Source organism: Leucoraja erinacea, chromosome 3, assembly GCF_028641065.1.
Source record: "Leucoraja erinacea ecotype New England chromosome 3, Leri_hhj_1, whole genome shotgun sequence".
NCBI classification, from domain to species: Eukaryota; Metazoa; Chordata; class Chondrichthyes; order Rajiformes; family Rajidae; genus Leucoraja; species Leucoraja erinaceus.
This window is the reverse complement of record NC_073379.1, coordinates 12,978,171-13,002,448: the sequence shown is the minus strand read 5'-3', so window position 1 is coordinate 13,002,448 and position 24,278 is coordinate 12,978,171. Positions and strand designations below refer to the sequence as shown.

At 44.2% G+C, this 24,278-nt stretch overlaps 2 long non-coding RNA genes across 4 annotated transcripts; one reads left to right on the top strand and one right to left on the bottom strand.

Moving 5' to 3' along the window:
* Positions 1-550: 550 nt before the first annotated feature.
* LOC129695301 (uncharacterized) lies at positions 551-13,843 on the bottom strand. Of its 3 annotated transcripts, XR_008723137.1 has the most exons (4): positions 13,663-13,843; positions 6,595-6,779; positions 1,611-1,707; positions 551-674 (listed from the first exon to the last, which is right to left on the bottom strand). It is a non-coding gene; the product is annotated as an uncharacterized LOC129695301 (long non-coding RNA). The 3 variants fall into 3 exon arrangements; XR_008723138.1 differs by lacking the exon at positions 6,595-6,779 and having other exon boundaries at positions 1,611-1,716; positions 13,663-13,839; XR_008723139.1 differs by lacking the exon at positions 6,595-6,779 and having other exon boundaries at positions 13,663-13,835.
* On the top strand, positions 11,926-24,255 carry LOC129695302 (uncharacterized). The gene is made up of 4 exons (XR_008723140.1): positions 11,926-12,850; positions 14,402-15,613; positions 20,035-20,460; positions 22,753-24,255. It is a non-coding gene; the product is annotated as an uncharacterized LOC129695302 (long non-coding RNA).
* The last annotated feature ends 23 nt before the right edge of the window (positions 24,256-24,278 follow it).

Genomic DNA, 24,278 nt, shown 5'->3' with positions numbered 1-24,278 from the left:
ATGAACAAGGACACCCCAGATCCCGTTGTACTTCCTCTTTTCCCAACTTGACACCATTTAGATAATAATCTTCCTTTATGTTTTTGCTGCCAAATGTATCATTAATCATATTTATCCACATTAAACTTCATCTGCCCACAAACCCAACCTGTCCAAGTCACCCTGTATTCTCATGGCATCCTCCTCACAGTTCACACTGCCACTCATCTTTGTGTCATCTGCAAATTTGCTAATGTTATTTTGAATCCCTTCATCTTTTATGATTGACACCAGCATCTTCCCCACCACCGATGTCAGGCGAACTGGTCTATAATTCCATGTTTTCTCTCTCCCGCCTTTCTTAAAAAGTGGGATAACATTAGCTACCCTCCAATCCACAGGAACTGATCCTGAAACTAGAGAACATTGGAAAATGAACACCAATGCATACAACATTTCTGGAGCCACTTCCTTAAGTGCCCTGGGATGCAGACTATCAGGCCCTGGGGATTTATCAGCCTTCAGTCCCATCAGTCTGCCCAACATCATTTCCTGCTTAATGTGGATTCATTAACTTCAGTTCCTCCGCCACCCCAGATCCTCTGGCCACTAGTACATCAGGAAGATTGTTTGTGTCCTCCTTAGTGAAGATGGATCGAAAGTACCTCAAGCTCTCTAACTGGAAGCCATTCCTGCTGAATTAGATGCATATTTTATTTTAAATACCCCATCTTCGTTGTATAAATGTAAGATCACAAGTAGCAAAATCAAGAATAAATGCTGGCTTATTTCCATTCGGGTTCTACTCTTGCTTTGTGCTCTAATTCAACATAAAATGTGACTGTTACTTGGGTTTGGCAAAGCTCTGCACCTATGGTTCACCCAGGAGACAGCCTTAGAGACACATGAAACTGTAGATGTTGGAATATTGAGCAAAACGAAGTGCTGGAGGAACTCAGTGGGTCAGGCAACATCTGTGGAAAAAATGGAAAGTCTTGGAACTTTGCTGATTCCTCTTGGCAGCTATCAAAAAGATTCCAGTTTGAGAACATGTGGAAAGTTGTAGTCTTTCTTATTTGAAATTTTGGTTCAAAGTTTCATACTAAACTCTTAAATATCCTGAATGTAAAACATCTCACAAAGATGTACTATACTAGAAATAGCAATGGGGGGGGGGGGGGGGGGGGGGGAATAGGGGTTGTCCCGAGGGATGCACTCTTTCAGCCGCTTACACCTTGGTGCTCGGGTTCAGAACAAATATACTATAGCATTTGGTTCAGAGCGCTCAGTCACCCTCCACAATTATTTACAGCGCAAAAAGTGACAATTTTTGCGTTTTTTAACAAGTAAAAAAGTACGCGTTTCGTGCGTTAACTTTGTATGCGGGAGGCTGCCTTCTCCAGAAGGATTGAGCTGCTCCGTGCATCACCCCTTTGACCCGATGACCATTGTGTGCAACCCCCCTATATGAGAGCAGGCAAAAGGAACAGACACTGTTGTTGCAGAGCCAAGTTGGCAATTTCATCCGTCAGGTCACTGCAGGAGGGCTGAATTTCGGTAATTATCCAATTCTTAAATAAATGCAGACTTGCATTCCTTAGGCAAAATAATTTGTCAAAGGCATCACTTACCAGAAACTTTAGTCCAGGAGATGAACTGTGGTTGAATAAGGATTGAAGGTGGGCAAACCTGGAGCAGTTCCACCGTACATAAAAATGAAGCTCTGACCTGATAAAACTACATCAGTTTTACTTGGGTGCAAAATAGCAATAATAAAGCTTGCAACAGAACACATTGAGACATTTGTTATTTTGCAGAACAAACTACAGAAGGAAGAATTTACCTAATCTCGACTGCAACAGAAAATAGGGAAGTGTGTTGCAGGGTTTCAATCAATTACAAAAAATCAAGTTTTAAATGGGGAAATAAAACTGAATTTGACAATTCGGGGGGAGGGGGTTGGGAAATGATAGGTGGCAACATTGAGATGTTTAGGAGATTTCTGTCAGCTCTAAGGACTGGGAGTTTATACACTGCTTGAGGTCTAATCTTTAAATATCCTTCCCCTCGATATCCAGCAGCTGCCGTAATCCAATGAAGGCAATGGTGATGTTTCATATAGATATCTGCCTTTGTCGAAAGCTGGTTTCTGAAATATGGGAAGTGGTTCCATATTTTCCAGAATCTTGCTCTGAACCAGTATTGGAAGAGGAGATTTCAGTGTAATGGGGACTGAGGACCTTTGTCTTCTCGATGTTAAGTGTAAGGTCTTACTCACATATGCCTCAATGAAAGTTGATAATGGCTTCTGTATACTGTGGCTTTTTGTTTTACCTTAATTTTACCCTTGTAATATCATTGCTGAGGTGACCCGTTGTCTTGTCAAACACATTTCATTGTACTGTTGACCCTGTGTTAACCTACATATGACAAATAAAAAACTGAACTGAACTGACCACTGTGGTTTGGGTAATCTTGCATCTGGAGGGTTGAATCGTTTTCTAATGCTTTTGTAGATTATCTCCTCTCATGTGGTAAGATTACAGAGGTGAAAAACACCAATATGGCAATACAAATTGAGAGAAGTGTGAGGACAATAATGCACACATGTTAGACGTAGCACTTCACTAATGTTGGCTCGATTATAGGCCAATTGGTTAGAAACATGGGATACCGCAGATTGAAATTTCAATGTGCAGCCAAATTTGAGGAGCGTGTTCCTTTGTTGTGGATTGATTCTCCCAATGGATGGAGTGAATGGCTTAAGTAAGGATGTAAAATGCCAGGCTCAGTACACTGTGTTTGTTTTTAATTGGTGTGTGGTTCACTTTACACAGTGCCTCTCGATGAACAAAATCCACAATACAACTCAGGGAGAGCTCTTCAGTGTAACGTATCGGGACATTTCTTGGAATTAAGTAATGAAATAATGCAGGTCCAGGAACATAGTGTCCTGTAAATACTACATCAGATAGTGACGTACTGAACTACTATCTACCTCTTTGGCGACTGAAATAATGGCAAGCAAGCTGTTGCACTGTGACTCTTGCAGGATGTAGGAAGTCAGGGACACTGCTGGTGCCTATGACAACTACACATTGTGTTCCAGGTGCAGCTCCTGAAAGACTGTGTTAGGGTTCTGGAGTAGCAGCTGGATGATCTCAGAACCATCCGGGAAAACGAGAGCTTCCTGTGTAATTCCGATCCTTCTCTTATCACCCCCTAGTCTGGTAAAAGTAATGATAAATAATGTTGAAATAGGAAGAGTGTATGGAAATAAATTTCTGGGTGTGATTCTTGATTACAAAATCTGCTGGAAACCCCATATAAAACATGTGAGAGCAAAAGTAGCACGGAGTATTGGAGTGATGGGGAAAGCAAGGCATGTTTTGAATGAGACAGCACTGTATATTCTGTACAGCTTGTGTTACCGTATTTAAATTACTGTGTGGAGGTATGGGGCAACACCTACAAAACCACCTTACAATCACTAAGCACACTACAAAAAAGAGCTATTCGTATAGTAAACAATGTAGGATATCATGAACACACCAATATACTGTATTTAAAATTACACACCTTAAAGATTAAGGATCTGGTAGAATTTAAGACTGCACAAATAATTTATAAAGCAAAATATAAACTGCTACCTGTAAACATACAAAAACTGTTCAAAGACAGAGGGGGGTTATAACTTTAGAGGGAAACTAAACTTGAAACAGCAATTTAAAAAGTATGTGTATTTCCATTTGTGGGGTGGTTTTGTGGAATGGTCTTGATGAAACGATTAAAGAAAGGCAGTAATGGAAGAGCAAGGGTGAAGAGGAAGCACAAGAAAAGGTCTCAATGGATGAATGGAGATGATGTGATGGACTGTCCCAGTACACCAGATGACTGGAAGAGAGTGGCGCTGGGCTTTGATAAAAGATGGAACTTTAAGCACATGTGGGGCAGTGGATGGCAAGCATGCCATTCTTGTCCCTGTCCATGTACGCCTCATTTTCCTTTTCGTACAGGATGGCATTCTGCTGGAACCATTCCTCAAGGTCCCCCTCCTGCTGCCTGGTGTAGGGCATAACCTTCCTCCAGCCCTCCCTCGCCACCAATGGGGCATCTGCCTCTGATGCTGTGTCAGACACAGGAGAAAGGGCTGCTTTGCTGCCTTCAAATGAGGCAGTGAAGGATGGGATGGTGGTGGGGACATATTACTACCACCCTGGTCTCCTCCTCCAGGGGTCTCTCATGCAGGGCTACCTCCTCCTGCACTATCACCTCCTATGGCATCACCTCCTGCCACTCCTCCTTTTGGGTGGGCAACACCTGCATGGCTGTTTTTTTTTTAGGGTTGTGCCCTCCCCCTGCGCTGCTGCCTTTTTGGTGCCATCTCTTTCACAAGTCTCCTCTCCAAAAAACTCTCCAGCTATGAATGAACATGCCTTGGAGTGACAGAGGTGACGTTCTGCTGTTTAAATTACCTTTCTTTCTACTGACCTTTCTTTCACCCTGGAGCTATTACCTTCGACTGCCTCCGACCACCTACAACTAGCATCACGACCTACTACGACCTACCTACGAGTAAAAAGTATCGATTTTTTCCATGTCGACCTTTTTTTTACTCGTGGGCATTTTTTATCAGGCTAGAAAAAGCGCCGCGACCTACTTGATGCCAAGAGTACCTACAACTAGCATCACGACCTACTAGGACCTACCTACAACCTCATACGACCTTGTGGCAACCATGCTGCGAGAATATGAGTCAAGGGCAAACTCGGCACAGGTCGTGAATTAGGTTGTGAAAGTGGGACAGGGGCTTAACTGACAACGAGAAAACAAGGTTGGTGAATTAATAAATCCCTGGGGTAGTCTTGTTAACGTATATTGTTGTCCCTTGTAAGTAACGGCAAATACGTACTGGCTGTTTCGGTGCAGAGGTAATGAGAAGAAGGCATGCTGCAGGTCTACAATTGAGAAAAATCTTTGCTTCCGATGGAATCAAAGCTAAAATATGAACCACGTTCGGAACCAAGGCATGGAGCGGTTCTACTATTGCGTTGACAGATCTTAAGTCCTGAACCAGTCTGTACTGGCCCTCTTTCCCTGCCTTGGGCACTGCTAGGATTGGTGTATTGCAAATAGAATGGCACTTTGCTAATAGAATGTCTTGTTCCAGCAATCCCCGAATCAGCTTGTCTAGACTCAGAATTGCCTGTTGTTTCAATGGGTACTGTTGTATCGAAGGCAGTGTTACCCCGTTCTGGAGAGCTACCTGGGTGGGATCAATGCGAACACATCCTACCCGAGTTGCGTCTTCTGCCCACACTTACGGGTCCACATACTCACATACCACACTCCCCAGATGCTGGCGTAGCTGGGCAACAACTGTCCTCGGGGTCTGGTAAAACTCAACAGTACATTGTTTAGACAAGCTCTGTTCTTCATATATATTCAGATCTGTCAGAACAATTGCTTTCTTAACATCGCTCCCGTCCTTCACACTTGCTGGAAAATTTACCTTCCTTGTTATGTGTGGAGCAATCTCTGAAGCTCGTTTCCATAAATCTAGGGGTATCTTAATGTACTCTGCAGTTCCTTCTTGTTCTGTTACCAGTGACAAAATATCCACATTCCATTTTGTTCCTTCTTGAGGTCTGAAAAAGGTTTCTAATTCTTTATTTTTGCCACTTCTATCATAGGCCAATGTGATATGAAGCAGATACTCATCTTCTAAGTCTAAGGACCACCATTTGGGTGTCACTGATGTACGGCACTGCCTTTCAGGAGCCCATTATTCCACAGTCGCTGCATTCAATTTTCAATTGAAATGCACAGAGCAAATCTCTAGCCATTAAATTGCAATCCAATCCATTTGTTATTACGAATCTATGTTTTATTGCCTTGCTTTGATACACCACTTCGACTGGCTTAGAGATGGGGTACAGGGAAACTTGTCCCTGAAATCTGGACAGGCTCTGAACTTGACTAGACTTGGGAAGGTTATAAATTGATTGAAGAGATTACATGGATGCCCCTGGATCTACTAAAAAGGTGTATATCCTTCCTTCTACTCGCAATGATAGTACAGGTTCTTCATCAGATTTACATCTGTTCGCCACCAAGTTAGCTAATCAGGAATGTGAGAATGGATTATTTTGAGAGAAGGGGGTTTGTCTTCTCTGTCCCTGATTTCCTTTCCAGTTCCCTCTCTGCTCTCTCTGTTGGCCCCGTCCTCCCGTTGTTTTCGCGTAGGGCACTCCTTACTCCAGTGACCTTATCCGCCACAGGTATAACATTGGCCTGGTCCCAATACTATATTCCCTCTCCAGTGTCTTGGGGAAATTGGTTCATCAAGGTAACCTGGATAATCCGGTTCTGGCACCCTTGCCCATTCTGGCGCATCATTCCTTGCTCTTGTCTGAGGACTATTCCATAAGTCTAAATTAGATCTTAGCACTTCCTTTTTAGTTACGTATTCAGTTTTTGCCTTAATTTGGGGCTGGTTCTCTTGCTGTAAATAGCTCCCCCCAGTCTAGTTTCAGTCAATAAAATACTGAATCAAGCACTTGAACAACTAAACTTTATTTTGGATAACACAACAACAGTTCCCCTCTACTATACCTAACCACCGCGGGATCGATCCTTGTATCTGCTTGGCCAAGCCCTTCTAGCCTCGTGCAAGCAGAGACACTCCAAAAGGTCACACAGTCCCAAGCGTTCTTCCAGAAGATCGACATCGGACCTCTTGGGAGCTACCTTTTACAGGTCCCCGAATCTTGAGGGGCCGAACCACATGGGGATGGTCTCTATACAGTTCAATAACACATATCGATTAACACAGTACATGATAGTTGCCTAACCCAATAACACAGTAACTAATACATAGTATTCAAAAGGAGCTTCTAGAAGGAAGCAAACAAGCAACATGTGCCCTTGGATTCAAACAACCCAGACAAAGCTCAACATCTTAACCAATCAACAACTGTCCAAATAAGGCTTTGCAAAATAATTTACATTATGTATATCTGGTTTGCATTGACCCAATCAGTTCCATGCAATTTACATTTTATTGTAAGAATCTGCTGATGTCCCATTCTTTCCCTGCAGCTCTTAACTAGGCCACAGATAAACTGGCACCATTCAGCAGCTTGTCCCAGTTCTGCAAAAGCACATTTAACTTGACCAAGATGGCCTAGCAGCACAGAAGCCTTTACTCAATTTTAATGTCCTGGCTGCTCCAATTTGGCCAGGATTAACATTGCTTTCTAATATCTTTCCAGTGATACCTAATTGCACGGGGTCAAGGAACTCTGCTGCTGGTGCTGCTGTCTGGGAAGTAGGTGATACTACAGGATCACTATCAGCAGGGGGTGTGGGTGGTGCTGCAGGCACAGGAGGTCTGTGAGGCATATAAGGTGCTGGAGGTGGGGATGACATATAGGGGCACAAGGGGCATAAGGTGGAGGCTGCAAACTTCTCCTAATACGGATACTCTCCCAATTTTCCATATATTTCTCGTCAAGATGGGGGACTGCAGGAGTGGGGCGGCGTTGTTTATGGCTGCTCTGCCTGCAGTCCTTCCTTTCACCCTTTTTTATTTTTGCTTTTAGTCCTGTTAAAAAAAACAAAATGTTAGTTGGAGGTCTTTTGTGTGGGGAGGAGGGGAAGGGGGAAACTTTATTTCCTAATCCCTACCTGGTCGGAGAGGCGGCTTCCCTCCGAGCTGCTTGTTCGCCCTTCCTCGTGGCCTATCATCGGACTGGAGAGGCTTTTTCTGTCGGGATTGTCCGGGACTACAGCTTTGGCGGCGGCACAGTGCTGAGACACCATCATGGCGCGGGCGATGCCTTACCGGGTCGCCGTGCGGTAAGCTCCGGAGTGCTGTGACCGGCGACACCAACATCCGAGAAGCTGTGGCTGAGGAGCGTCCAGCCGTGGGCGGCGCTGCGTTTAAAACACCGCGGAGCCTGGGATCCGAGATCGCCAGAGTCGGAGCTCCAACCAGCGCGGCCCGAGGACTACGGGTGCCGCGGTCTCCGGGGAGGAAGTGGCCGCTCCAGACATTCCAAGCCACTGAGTAGTGTTCACCCGATGCCGGAGTTCCATCTTCCCCGCTAGAGGGTCTGAAAACATCGGACTGGCTGCAGAGGCCACAAATAGGCCCCGACCTCGGGTGATTCACAGAGGAAGAGGACTGAAACTTTCTGATGCCTTTCCCCACAGTGGAAATTTTTGATTCTGTTGTGGGGGGACGCTCATGTTGAATTCTATAATGTGTTGGGTCATTTTTCTTTTTTTTTTAAATTTTCTATGGATGTACGGAAACCTAATTATTTATTTTATGTAAAGCACTTTGGTTTCAATGCAAGTTGATTTAAACGTGCTATATAAATAAAATTTACTTACTTACTTACTTACTTACTTACTTACTTACCCCCTTCCAAACCAAAGCCAACCAATGAGTCCCTCAACTCTAATTCTACAAGTGCCACTTTTCCATCAGGAGTCCTCGTAGTCTCCCATCCCCTATGTCTTTATAAGCACATCCACATTCCTTTTTCAAGGTATCCAGAGCTTTTTATTCCCATCATCATCTTTTAATTCTATTCCAAGTTTTAAAGCTGCCTCTTGCCAGTTTGCCATTATTGCAGCCTCTGTAGGTTCTCTTAATCCTTCATAATATTGTGTCCACAACCCAATGAGTTCCTTTGCAATTTCACTTTGACTATTTCGCCAAATAATCTTCTCAATATATCTTATGCCCTCCAGGGTTCCAACCCCTCCTTCGGGCCACAACTTACTTCCTAATTTCTTATTCAAAGTTCCCCTTAGAAATTATTTAATCTTTCCGCCTCCTTAGGAAACTTACTGCAAATTATTTGCAATGGGCATTCTGGATCAGTCACAGTATTGATTTGGTTCCTCACTGTTACTTACAATGGAAACAATAGCTCAAGCTATTCACATTTCGATCACAAAATTCCTAAGACTTAACAAGTTTACTCACAACACAATGACAAAAGTTTTCCAACACACTAGTAAGTCGCTCACAAGACAAGGCAGAGCTGCCACCTCTCACGCATTGAGCCTGAGACTCACGCAGGTCGCCCAATTCTCACGCTGATCACAGAATTTCTCACACTCTGTCGTGAGAAATTCTGTGATCAATGAGAATTTCAAAATTAATATCAACTGCTTGTGTGCGCGTCTGTTGACATGACAGCAGCATTCTTATTCTCCATTATTCTCACTTGACCGAACTGTCACACACCTCCAAAGCATGTCCCCATGCAAATTTACATTGAAAGACATGGACTGGGCAGTGAATGAGTGTCACCCAGCGCAGCAAGTGAGGCCAAGTCCCGTTCTCGGCAGCAGTCGGAATTTAAGGATTTGCGGGGGGCTGTAGCCCCCCTCCTAAGAATTAAGGGGCTGTAGCCCACTTTTTTGGCTAGACATATTTCAATATCTCCGGTTTTTGGATGAGGTGCTGCTGTGTTCTGAGCAACCTGGTCATGGGTGTTGGAGAGCTGGGGCGGAGGGAGGGATGGAAGCAGAAGCAGCGGCAGGGGCAGATGTGGACGGGATGCCGGCATTGGCGAGTGTTTGCGGGGCCCTCCCACACCCTCCTCCCACTCGGTCGCTCCACTCCCTCGCCGGGTACCCCCAAGGACAGTGATCAGTGATCGCTCAGCCCTCCCACTTTCAAAAACGCCCTGTGGCCCCTGGTTCAGATGGAGAGCACTGCCAGATGTGAGCGGGGAACTGAGGCCAATTGTCCGTGATATCTGGATCCCAATGCACAGCGCTTCATGTTTCGGAGTTGGCTAATGTTATTGATTTGTAATTAGCCTGATTTGTAATTAGTTGATAAAACCTTAATTTATTAATCCAGAATATCCAGGAGGATGGGATATGTGTAATATTAAAATGACATGCAAGGTGTCAGGCTGTCTGTCACAACATACAACCCCGAAAAACCATTACTTCCTTGTAGGTAGCACTATTGTAATTTGCCACTAAACTATTATGTTTGTTTACCTCACTGACTATTTCTAATCCCCCCACCCGCCAAATTCCTTTGACAGTTTGAATAGAAATGTCCCCAATCTCGTTGTTTTATTAATTGAACACGCAGATGAACATCCTCAAAGAGTGTAATCAGATGGAAACTGATTCAGATGCGATGTTTAACAGCTTATTCAAAGAAGGGGCATATTTTAAAAGTGTGTCAGAGATACTTGCAGGGGAATGTGTGAGGAGGTTATTATTTGTCTTTAGTTTTAGCTTGAACCTGGACATCTGAAGATTCAAAGTTTAATATAGTATTTGTGCTGATACTTGACTCCAACTAACCACGTAATGAATATCATCCATTCCGGAGGTTTTATTTTTCTAATGCAATTTGAATTTCACTTGGATTTCAATCACTTCAATGGAAAAGCAATTGAAAAGGGGAGCATTGGAACAAAAATTTATCTCAGTACACATGAACTGTAATATAATAATGTATGCATGTTGGTAGGTGCAATCAAAACAAAGATCTTTTTATCATTGTTGTGTTATGAATACCAGAGAAAATATTATGTACTCTTAATATTCTATCATATTAAATAGAATATTATTACTTAAATATATAATTATTGGACTTTGCATTTCGGAAAAGTCGTAGCTGAGAGGAAGACAGAAAAACTATTGAAAATATTGGGGGTGAAAATGACTTCAGGACAGTTTGTTAGGAAAATGAAGGAAATGGTAACAGAATACTTGGGTGAGTATAATTTTATTAATGAGAAATTCAACCAATTGATGACTTCTGTGACAACGTAACTAGCATGTTAGATATTAAGGAAGCCAATGGATGTAGCACATTTTGTCCGTGAAGTGCCCCATAAAAGATTACCGCATTATTTAAGCACCTGTGGACTTGAACGTAATAGCACCTGTGGACTTAAATAGGGAGTCAAATATGGGGCTTTATGTGCGGGCCAGATATATTGTCAGTGCAGAGGGGCAAGGAGCAAGGCCAAGTGTGCATCCAGAGTCAAGGTCTGGAATAGTACTACGTGAGCAGTCAAAGCTGGGATAATGGGAGTGTTCAGCACTGGGAACATAAGCAGGTAAGCAGCTATGATCAGGGTAAAATAGGGGGCCAGGTGTAAGGCTGGACTCGGGGTCAGGAATGAGAGAAGGTATGCAACTGGAGTCAGGGTCAAGAGTAGTACCAGGTGTGTAGTGAAACCCAGGTTGGTTACATGGGCCAAGTGCTTGATTATAATCTGATGAATACATGAATACACTAAGATCATTCATGTGCTGCACCTGGTGATCAGAGCCTGGTTCTACTTGTGGAATGTAATTTAGACTAACCTTACCCATAGCTAATCCAATTTAAAGCATAAATATTGCATTCAAAATTCAAGAGATTCAAGATAGTTTATTGTCATGTGTCCCAGATAGGACAATGACATTCTTGCCTTGCTTCAGAACAACAGAATATTGTAGGCATAAACAAATAATGAAAAGATCAGTGTGTCCATATACCATTGATTATATATATACATACACACACATAAATAAGCATTGAGATCCTTGTGATTGAGGCAGTGCAGCGTAGGTTCACGAGATTGATCCCTGGGGTGGCGGGACTGTCATATGAGGAAAAATTGAAACGACTAGGTTTGTCATCACTGGAGTTTAGAAGGATGAGGGGGATCTTATAGAATTATATAAAATTATGAAAAGACTGGTCAAGCTAGATGCAGGAAAAATGTTCCCAATGTTGAGTGAGTCCAGAACCAGGGGGCAATTTCTTAGAATAAAGGGGATGCCATTTAAGACTGTGGTGAGAAAAAAGGCTGCTGGCACCAGCGCCACCGAAGAAAAGTACACAATACTGGTCAAGCTAGATAAAAAGGAAAAATGTTCCACAATGTTGAGTGAGTCCCAGAACCAGGGGGCAATTGCTTAGAATAAAGGGGAAGCCATTTAAGACTGTGGTGAGAAAAAACATTTTCACCCAGAGTTGTGAATTTGTGGAATTCCTTGCCACAGAGGGCAGTGGAGGCCAAGTCACTGGATGGATTTAAGAGAGGGTTAGATGGAGCTCTAGGTGCTAGTGGAATCAAGGGATGTGGGGAGAAGGCAGGCACAGGTTATTGAGTGGGGATGATCAGCCATGATCACAACGAATTGCAGTGCTGGCTCGAAGGGTTGTGAAAGTGTTAGTTATTAATTGATTGTTGTCATATTTAAGCTTTCCTGTCGTAAAACGCCAATTGTAATGCATGATGGGATTTGGACAACTTCCATCGTGACAAGGGTTTTTTTAACTTAAGGTGAATAGCTCTCTTGTAAGGTTTTTTTATGTAAGTTGAAGAGGTTAATCAGATAAGTAGGGGCTCAGAGGATGCCATTGGGGTGACTGGCTTTCGGCAAAGAGTGAAAAACAACTCCATATTTGGAGGTGGATGATGGTTTTTGTACATTACATCATGCAATTGGTTTTATATCTGTACGTATATAAACTTGGGTGTTCTGGTATTTCTTTGTGTGTGCTGCTGGAGATTCAGACGTGAAACTGGGTTGCCTCTGGGTCTCTAAGTCCACACCCATCAAATGTTAAATTAAAGCTTTGTATGGTCTTAAGAATTTGTACTTTGTCTATCTTTTAAGTGAACTTTTTCATTGGCCTGGTCGCGCAGGACTCACTGGAACTACCACTGGATGACTGAGCAGAGGTTACCAGGACTGGAAAGGGAGGAATATGAGCTCCATCGGTCCATTGTAACCGACTCCTAGACACTCCTGGAAACATCTCTGTTTCCTCATCAGAAGTCGGTCTGTTCCCAGCTGAGGTTCTTAGAGATAGACAAAGGTAAGACCAATTGTGAATTGTGTATGTATTTTTACGTATGTATTTTGTGTATGTATTTTTAAGAAAGAATTGGGTTTTTTATTCTCTTTCCCTTTCTGTCTATCTTCTATTTTTCTCACTTTCTCTCTCCCTCTACAAAGGGCTTGTCAGCCTGTTTGAGACATCCGAGGAGTTATCGGGTTGAGAAATAAGCGGTGTTGTTTTTTAAAGAGGTAAGAAGTCTGCCAAGTTGAGAAACGGGGATCTCGATTAGCGGGTCTGCCTCGTTGATATACTTGGGACGTATATTAAAGAGTTAAGGAGTCTGCTAAGTTGAGAAACGGGGGTCTCGATTAGCGGGTCTGCCTCGTTGAGACACTTGAGACCTATTTTAAAGAGTTAAAGAGTTGAAATACTTGGGGCATTGTTTTATTTTAAAGAATTGAGAAGTCGGCTTCATCTTTCTCTCTTTCTCGCACTCTTTTTCTCTATTTATCTATGGGGTATATTCTGGATAACATTGAAGGAGGAACCCCCTTTCAACATATGTGTTATTTGAATTCTAAGTATAATAAGAAATTTGGAATATTAAGTTACAAGCTGACCACATGGTTAGGAAATGAGAAAAGGTGGAGGGATCCCTTTTCCTGACATAGCAAAATAAGGGAAATTGGCGGGGAAATTTGGACAGAATTAAGCATTTCCTGATTAAGGCAGTCGAAGAAGAGGAAGGGAGTAAGGACTGAGACAGAAGAAGAAGACAAATAGTATTAAATTCAACATTGAGAGTTAAAACAATAGTATTAAATTCAACATTGAGAGTTAAAACAAACCTGCCTTCCAGATTAGAATAGCTTTTGGCACAAAGCAACAGTACGGCAGGCAACAATGAGAATGTGGGTCTTTGTCTGTGGAATTTGAGACCTTATTGGGTGTGGCCAGACTTTTAAAAAGGGGAGTCTGATTGGTCGCCACTTCAGTGGGTGTGGCCAGACTTTGAGTGACGGGGAATCTGTCCAATCACAGCGTCCAGGATCCTGACCGACAGGGAATTGGACCATCCTACCCTGCTGCCTATCATTGTGAAGATTTATGGTAGAAGGAAAAATGCTGTAACGGGTTTTATTTCCGACTTAATTTTCTCGTTTCAACAAGAAGGCTATCAGAATTTAAAGGCTTTACAACCACAATTGAGACATCAGTCCTCCCAGAGCAATGCCTGAGCTAATAAAACATAGTAGCCTGTAAAATCTTTCTTGTACATTTTTTGAAACCAAGTTTTTGGTGAAAAAAAAGGGTTTTGTCAGAAAAAGGGACATTAGATTACAAAGAGATGTCTTTGAAGTAAATATAGTATGAACTGCTTTTGTAAATGGCTTTTGTACATTATTTTATGTATGTGTATGGGTTCCTTTAAGAGACTGAAATGCATGGTGTCCCTTGGTGTAAATAGTTTTTTTTTAATTCTTGTTGCTACGATAAAAACAAATCAGGTTTGAAGTCTTTGATACCTGTGTTACACTTTGAAGTTATGTGGAACTGTGTGTTTTGTTTTTGCTGTTATGACTGCAGGGAACGAAAAATTGTTCAAACTTTTGTTTGTTTGAATGACAATAAAAGGAATTCAGCAGAGATTCTATATGACCATCCACTAGGGACAACATGGAACCAGAATACTCCGAAGGCTGTTCACTTTCATCACATGACAATGGAAATGACTAATTATATTTTATCGTTAACCAGGGCATTGAAAGATGTACAATAGAACCACTATGTCTAAAATTGAACCTGGTACTTGTGTATTGATCAGGAATTGGATGAGGAAGAGACTGGACATTCGGTGGGAAGGGCATTACCAGGTCCTTCTAACAACCTCTACCGCAGAAAAGGTGGAAGGGAGACATGCGTGGGTTCATTTTCATCCCTGTAAGATTGTCAGTATGGTGCCTAAAAGATAAAACGATTACTTCTTTCTTTTAAGAAATCCCTTTCTAGGATAATTGCGATGCATTATTGTTCGCCTATCTTGGGACATTGATAGCCATCAGATCTGTGAGAAACAGAGTATGCTGATGTAATGCAATGTGATGGCGATGGTGGCATTGGCAGATTTGCAGGTGACGCAGTGCTGAGTGACTGCGAGCTGTGGGAAGGATGCTATGAACTGAGGGTGGCCACAGGCTACGTACCCACTGGTGGTGCGACTCAAGCGTGGAGGTTTCACCTACAGGCCCTCAGTAATTATTATACACAATTAACCCATGCCATGCCAGGTCTGCATTCTAAGGTACAAGAAGTGCAGAGACCACTACCAGTTGAACACAATGACAAGTTCATACTGTCAGACTACATACCGATAAGGCATTGGGATGCAAGGAATTAAAACTGTGTTGAACATTACTGTACCAAGTGGTATCAACAACATCAACCGCCAAGAAGATTGAAGATCACTGCGTTGGATTCAACTGATTGACTTTAAACAGTTCGGAGAACAAAGAAAGGACAGTGGGGCTATTGACCCTCCTTTATATTTTGGGATTGGCTCATATGGATTGGACGGGGAAATAATCTGTTTTTGTTTATGAGTTTTGAATTTGCCCTTCGTAATAATAAATGTATGCTGGTTGTGTACGCACATCCCATATAATGGTGGGGAAGGAATACCTCTCATAACAATACTCCTTAACCTTACTGAGATTCTGGCCTTGCACTGTCTTCGCAATAAAACAGCAATTAATGGGTGCCTTCAGAATGGCAAAGTCAAGGACCTATATTTAAAGAATGGTATGTGGCCTCTTTTAAGGCCCCTCTCTCTCTGTCCCCCTCTCTTTCCTCCCACTCTCTCCCTCCTCTCTCTCCAACTCTCTTTCTCTCCCCTCTCTCTCCCTCCCATCCAACTCATCCCTCTCTCTCTTCCCCTCTCTCTCCACTCCCTCCTCTCAACCCCTCTCTCCCCCTCTCTCCCCTCCCTCTCCCCTCTGTCTCTCCTCTCACCCCATCTCCCCCCTCTCTCTCCCCCCCCCCCTCCCCTCTCTCTCTCTCTCCCCTCATTCTCTCTCCCTCTCTCTCTCTCTCCCTCTCTCTTCCCCCTCTCCCTCTCGCTCTCTCCCTCTCTCTCTCTCTCTCTCACTCCCTCTCTCTGTTTCTCTCTCCCTCTCTCTCTGTCTCTCTGTGTGTGGCTCTCTCTCTCTCCCTGTCTCTCTCTCTCCCCTCTCTCTCCCCCATTTCTCCCTCCCACCTCCCCCTTGCTCTCTCTCCCTCTTTCTCCTGTCTCTATCTCCTCTTTTCTTTGCCCCCCCCATCTCTCTCTCTCTTTCCCCCTCTCTCCCTCTTCTCCTTCTCTTTTACCACCCCTCTCTCTCCCATTCTCTCCTATCCTCTCCCCCCCCTCTCTCCCCTCTCACCCTTCGCTCTCTCTTCCCCCCCTCTCCCCACCTCACTCTCCCCAACCTCTCTCCCCCTCTCTCTTCTCTCTTTCCATTCACTCCCCCTCTGTCTCTCCCCTCTCTCTCTCCCCCCACTGTCTCCTTCCCCCCTCTCTCTCTCTCTCCCTCCCTTTGAGTCTGTCCCTTCGGCACAGAGACTCTCACGGCAGCGGTGCAGCGCTTCCGATGCCTCCGACGGCCCAGGACTTGCACTGTCCGGAGTGCTCCATGGCCAGAGCTGCAGCGAGCGTCTCGCCAGCCCCGCAAACACTCGACAGTCCTGCAAACACTCGCAGCCCGGCTCCCCGCATCTGTTCCCACCACTGGTTCTGCATTCATCCCTCCCCCAGTCCCGGCTCTCCAACACCCGCGGACCATGCAGTTTATCCGAATTTTGAAATTTTCATTGATCACAGAATTTCTCACCACAGAGCGTGAGAAATTTCTGATCAACGTGAGGGCGTGATAGTTTGCTTGAGGGCGTGATTCTCACGCTCAAAGCGTGAGAGTTGGCAGCCCTGTAACAAGTTAAAAGGATAAGGGAAAGCCAGTGGATGTAGTATCTGGACTTTCAGAAAGCACATGGTATTGGGGGGAGGGTATTGACATGGATAGAAAATTGGTTGGCGGACAGGAAACAAAGAGTAGGAATTAACAGAACCCTTTCAGAATGGCAGGCAGTGACTTGAACCCTTGAACCACTGGAAATTGGAGGAGCAGCACCTCATAAACAGTTCGCACCCTAGCAGCATAAACATTGCCTGCTCCAATTTCCAGTAGCTGTTGCTGTCACCTCCCCTTCTCAGCTCTCCGAGCCCTCGGGCTCGGGCTCCTCCTCCTCCTTTCTCCTTTCTTTTCCCCACCCTACATCAGTCTGAAGAAAGGTTTCGGCCCGAAACTTTGCCTATTTCCTTCGCTCCATAGATCGCTGAGTTTCTCCAGCACTTTTGTCTACCTTCAATTTTCCAGCATCTGAAGTCCTTCTTAATCAACATGTTCCCGATGTTGGGGGAGTCGAGAACAGGGGCCACAGTTTAAGAGTAAGGGGTAGGCCATTTAGAACTGAGGTGAAGAAAAACGTTTTCACCCAGAGAGTTGTGACTTTGTGGAATTCTCTACCTCAGAAGGCAGTGGAGGCCGATTCACTGGATGCATTCAAAAGAGAGTTAAATAGAGCTCTTTGGGCTAGCGGAATCAAGGGATATGTGAGGAGCAGGAATGGGGTACTGATTGTGGATGATCAGCCATGATCACATTGAATGACGGTGCTGGCTCGAAGGGCTGAATGGCCTACTTCTGCACCTATTTTCTATGTTTCGTGACCCTCGGACTATCCTTGATCAGACTTTGCTGGCTTTTCCTTGCACTAAATGTTATTCCCTTATCATGTATCTATACACTGTAAATGGATTGATTGTAATCATGTATTGTCTTTCCACTGACTGGTTAGCACGCAACAAAGGCTTTTCACTGTACCTCGGTACACTTGACAATAAGCTGAACTGAACTGAGAACGTGCAAACTCCACACATACAGGAGTTGATGTCATAATCAAACCTGGGTTTCTGGTGCTGAGACCTGTTGCCCCACAGCAAAATCCTTTCTGGACCCTGGGGTTAACCCTTCGCTTGTTTGAGGGGTGTCTCCACTGGGAGACGCAGTCTCGACTGCCCCTCGATGTTCCGTTGAGGCAGGTACAATAACATTTAAAAGATACCTTTTGCAACTTTCCTGTGGTCAGAAACTCATCACTTGGTCAGATGCATAGATAGAAACACAGAAAAACAGTTGCAGGAGTAGGCCATTTGGCCCTTTGAGCCTTCACCACCTTTCAACATGATCATGGCTGATCATTGAAAATCAGTACCACTTTCCTGCTTATTCTCCATATCCCTTATTTGCTTTTCACCAAGAGTTAAATCTAGCTCTTTCTTGAAAACATCCAGTGAATTGGTCTCCACTGCCTTCTCTGGGCAGAGAATTCCACAGATTCACAACTTTTTCCGGTAGGCGGCGCGGCTCTGGCCAGCAGTGGCCTCTGCAGCCTGTCCGCGTTTTTATTATTTTTTGTCTGTGTTTTTATGTAGTTTTTGTTATTTTATGTTGGGGTGTGTGTGTGGGGGGATGGGGGTGGGGTGGGAGGGGGGGGGGGGAAACTTTTGAATCTCTCCCTGCACTGAGACCCGACCTTTTCTCGTCGGGTCTCAGGTGTCGTTGAGGCCGCAACGAGGAGCGGCCTCCAACGGGAAGAAGCCGGGGACTCTGGTGCCGACTCACCGTTGCCGTCGCGGAGCTGGCCGAGACTGGAGCGGGTGGAGCGGCGCTGCTGCTGCCGCTGCTGCTGCTGCCGATGCCGCTGCTGCTGCTGAGTCGGAGGCTGCTGCTGCGGGTCTACGGACGGCGGCACCGGGAGCCCGCGGCTCCCTGGAAGGAGACCGCTTTTCGGGGCTCCTGCAGCGGCGACTTCTCCCGCACGAGTTGCGGGGTCGAAGAGCTCCTGGAGCGGGGCCTGACACCACTGCCCCGCGCGGCTGGAACGGCCGCGGGACTTTGCGAGCGCACACCAGGGGCTCCAACACCAAGACCCGGTGTGCGACCTCGCACCACCCGGCGTGGCTTCAATGGCCGCGGGACAGTCGCCATCGCCAGCCGGGGGCTTTGACTTTGACTCTGACATCGGGGGGGGGGGGGGAGTGCAGTGGAGAGATAATTTTGTTTTTTTGGCCTTCCATCACAGTTATGTGATGGATGTTTATGTTAAATGTAATTATGTTGTGTCTGGGGTCTATTTGTGTGTGATGTATGGCTGCAGAAACGGCATTTCGTTTGGACCTCCAGGGGTCCGAATGACAATTAAATTGACTCTTGACTTGACTCTTGACTCTCTGGGTAAAAAAGATTTTACTCATCTCAAAAGATTCTCTCATCTCAAAAGAAAAAAGATTCTACTCATCTCAGTCCTAAATGGCCTACCCCTTAATCTTAAACTGTGACTCCTGGTTCTTGACCCCCCACCCCCACCCCACCCCACCACAACATGGGAAACATTTTTCCTGCAACTAGCTTGTCCAATCCTTTAAGAATTTTATATGTTTCTATAAGATCCCCTCTCATCCTTCTAAATTCCAGCGACTACAAGCCCAATCGACCCATTCTTTCATCATATGTCAGTCCCGCCATCCCGGAAATAAACCTGGCGAACCTACGATGCACTCCCACAATAGCAATAATGTCATTCCACAAATTAGGAGACCAAAAATGCACACAATACTTCAGAAGCGGTCTCAGCAGGGTCCTGTACGGCTGCAGTAGGACCTCCTTGCTCTTAAGCTCAATCTGCTCGCAATGAAGCTTTCTTTACTGCCTGCATGCTTACTTTCAGTGACTGATGTACAAACACACCCAGGTTTCATTGCGCCTCCCCTTTTCCTAATCTGACACCATTCAGGTAATAATCTGACTTCCTGTTCTTGCCACCAAAGTGGATAACCTCAATTTACCCACATTATACTGCATCTGCCCACTCACCCAAGTCACCCTGCAGCATCATAGCATCCTCCTCGCAGCTCACACTGCCACCCAGCTTTGTGTTATCCGGAAATTATGCACCAAATATGGACAAGTGGGACCTGTTTAGATGGGCATGATGGACGAGTTGGAGCGAAGGAAACGTTTAAAAGTAATTTTGAGTTCTGAGAGCAGAATTAGGCTGTTCGCCTCATCAAGTCTACTTCGCAATTCAACCCCTGACACCTGTACTAATCAACCTATTTAATTTAGTTTCGTTTAGAGATGCAGCATGAAAACAGGACTCACTCAGACCAGCGATCCCTGCACACGACACTATCCTAGAGACAATGAACTACCTACGACCACAGATAGAGTATAAACCTACCATACCATAGACCATGTAGCGATGTTACAATACCTACCTTCAGCGACGCTGCAGTTCTGCCACTGGCAGCGTGCGCGACTTTGGTGCCTTTGAGGAGGGGCAGAATTAAAATGCAGGCTTGTATCGCTTGTCGGAGAGGGATTTCCTCGGGCTGCTAGTCGATGAAGAAAAATCAATCGGACTTCCGTTCCCGGTTTTTTTAATTAAAAAATCACTGGACAATTTAAAAGTTTGGATTAAAGTAAAAAGCGACTGCGAACACTCTCAACGCCTACAACGTGACGGATCGTAATATCAGAAGAAAACAAAAGGTAAGTCGTTTATTTCACAGATAATCTTGCTTCTTAGGGTAGCTTTAGTCTAATTTTACATTGCGAAAATGTTATTTGGGCCCCATACGAACCGGCAGTGTCTTTGCCTTCCGATATGGGGTTTAAATTCACGGCAACGGCAATGTTCCAATCGATCGCATTCCAGAAACACCCACTCGCAAGATGATTTAAATACTCCCTTTTTTTGGACAATCATGTCATAAGAGCATCTAAATCATCTATATTTTGCGTAATTTAGGCTGCATCCCAGAGTACTTAAGGAAGTAGCTCCAGAAATAGTGGATGCATTAGTAATAATCTTTCAAAACTCTTTAGATTCTGGAGTAGTTCCTGAAGATTGGCGGGTAGCAAACGTAACCCCACTTTTTAAGAAGGGAGGGAGAGAGAAAATGGGGAATTACAGACCAGTTAGTCTAACATCGGTAGTGGGGAAACTGCTAGAGTCAGTTATTAAAGATGGGATAGCAGCACATTTGGAAAGTGGTGAAATCATTGGACAAAGTCAGCATGGATTTACGAAAGGTAAATCATGTCTGACGAATCTTATAGAATTTTTCGAGGATGTAACTAGTAGCGTGGATAGGGGAGAACCAGTGGATGTGGTGTATCTGGACTTCCAGAAGGCTTTCGACAAGGTCCCACATAAGAAATTAGTATACAAACTTAAAGCACAAGGCATTGGGGGTTCAGTATTGATGTGGATAGAGAACTGGCTTGCAAACAGGAAGCAAAGAGTAGGAGTAAACGGGTCCTTTTCACAATGGCAGGCAGTGACTAGTGGGGTACCCCAAGGCTCAGTACTGGGACCCCAGCTATTTACAATATATATTAATGATCTGGATGAGGGAATTGAAGGCAATATCTCCAGGTTTGCGGATGACACTAAGCTGGGGGGCAGTGTTAGCTGTGAGGAGGATGCTAGGAGACTGCAAGGTGACTTGGATAGGCTGGGTGAGTGGGCAAATGTTTGGCAGATGCAGTATAATGTGGGTAAATGTGAGATTATCCATTTTGGTGGCAAAAACAGGAAAGCAGACTATTATCTAAATGGTGGCCGATTGGGAAAGGGGGAGATGCAGCGAGACCTGGGTGTCATGGTACACCAGTCATTGAAGGTAGGCATGCAGGTGCAGCAGGCAGTAAAGAAAGCAAATGGTATGTTAGCTTTCATTGCAAAAGGATTTGAGTATAGGAGCAGAGAGGTTCTACTGCAGTTGTACAGGGTCTTGGTGAGACCACACCTGGAGTATTGCGTACAGTTTTGGTCTCCAAATCTGAGGAAGGACATTATTGCCATAGAGGGAGTGCAGAGACGGTTCACCAGACTGATTCCTGGGATGTCAGGACTGTCTTATGAAGAAAGACTGGATAGACTTGGTTTATACTCTCTAGAATTTAGAAGATTGAGAGGGGATCTTATAGAAACTTACAAAATTCTTAAGGGGTTGGACAGGCTAGATGCAGGAAGATTGTTCCCGATGTTAGGGAAGTCCAGGACAAGGGGTCACAGCTTAAGGATAAAGGGGAAATCCTTTAAAACCGAGATGAGAATAACTTTTTTCACGCAGAGAGTGGTGAATCTCTGGAACTCTCTGCCACAGAGGGTAGTTGAGGCCAGTTCATTGGCTATATTTAAGAGGGAGTTAGATGTGGCCCTTGTGGCTAAGGGGATCAGAGGGTATGGAGAGAAGGCAGGTACGGGATACTGAGTTGGATGATCAGCCATGATCATATTGAATGGTGGTGCAGGCTCGAAGGGCCGGATGGCCTACTCCTACACCTAATTTCTATGTTTCTATGTAATTGTCTATCCATAGACAATATTTTTATACTAAATATCCACAACAGTTTTAGCCACGTGTACTGTGCAAAAAATAATAATTTTGTTAATATTGAGAGTGGATGTTTCTAGATTAATTTATGGGAATTAAACATTAAATTCCTTCCATCTGGCATATGTTCATGACAGTGAGATTTTAAAATCATGTTATGTAGTGAATTCTTGTGTGAATGTGATTAGTTTATTATTTGGATACTTAGAGTATTAAAAAAAAATCCTTTTCTTAAGAAATGAATAGATGTTTAGATCTAGTTATTGAATTTAGATGAATTTAATTGATTAGATGAAACTGATGAATATGGATTTTTGTTGGGTATTTACTATGTTTTAGTGTTTAACTTTATCATTTCTACCTTTTTTCTAAAACTACAAATAATAACTTGTTTCTGTTAATGCTGTTCAGTGTTTTTTTTCCTTTACATTTTGAACAGATGTCTCCGACGAAGAAATGCAAAATAGTCAATCCAAATACCCAGCAAAAGAGACTGATTTAGACAGCATTCGCAGAGATTATCCAAATTTGGACTACTCCGAATGTGATGATACAGGACATTCTTATTGGGGAAAGTAGTGGGCAGATAGGCATGTCATGCGTGGTTTGAAGAGCAAAAACTTGTGGTTCACAATGCCAAAATTGAAAAGTTGAGGAAAAGCAAGGTGTACAGAGTTGCTTATTGGTTACAGTCTGAGGAATATGATGATGCTATTGATTATGATATGCCAATGTACCAGCTAGCAACTTCTCCATAAAGCCTTGGTCCATTCCTAGAAATGGTAATTTATTTACCTATCTGTTATGGACTTACAGCATATAATATAATAATATTAAAGTTCTGATCTTGAGAATATCCCATTTTTGAATTTTCAACGCAGTCTGGGTGTTTAGGGTGATTTCACGAAAGGTCACTGGAGAGTGACCGTGAGACACTGCTACCTAAATTTACAGTCCAAAAGCAAGATAGAAACTAAGGTAAATTCAAAAGGGAGCTGAAGGTGCATCTGACTTACTGTTGATGAAATGCAGTGATCAAACGAGATAATTCCCAATATTTTCAATTCCGATATCTGCACAGCCAATGTTTACCAAGCACTTTAGCTGCTGTTGTCCCTTCAGCTCTCGCTTCTATTTACCTACATTTCGCTTCATTTTTGGAATTATGAAGTTGGGCACATGTCTCTCACACTTACCCCGACTTCCACAATATTTTTCAGAGCAAAAATTCTCCATTTTGGCGGTTTTTAACAGGTAGGAAAGTACGCGTTTCCTGCATTAATAACATATACTGGAAGTTACGGATGTCCTCCAGATGGATTGAGCGGCTCCGTGCGTCAAGCCCTATGACCCAGTGACCTCCTATAGGGAACAAGATGCTAATTTCCGAGTATGAAAATGGCCATAAGCTTTTTAATACTGAAGATATGAAAGTGAATTAGGTGTTAAATTAAACTTCTTTTTATGCTTTATCAGCTGGGATAAATTGCAAACTTGATTTTTTAAACCTCAAAATGTTGTAACATTGCTATACCTAGGGACAATGAACCACCTATGACCATAGACCATACCATAGATAGAGTATAGACCCACCATACCATAGACCTAGTCATACCATGGAGCCAATTGACCTACAAGCATGTACGTCTTTGGAGTGTGGGAGGAAACCCGGAGCTCGAACATCTTTGATACAAACTTCGTGCAGACAGCACCCGGGGTCAGGATCGAAGCCGTGTCTCTGGCGCTGTGAGGCAGCGCCTCGACCGCTGTGCCACCGTTTACCTGGCCGCATTACTGCAATGACTTGAGTCAAGCCCCATGGGGGTAGCAGGCAGTTCATTCGCACCCACGGCCGGCAGAGCGTCGACGGTTTGGGCGGCCGGGCAGTGGTTTCACCTGGTTGCTGGGTCCCGGGCCGTGCGCGTGCCCGCGGTTGCTGGGTCCCGGGCCGTGCGCGTGCCCGCG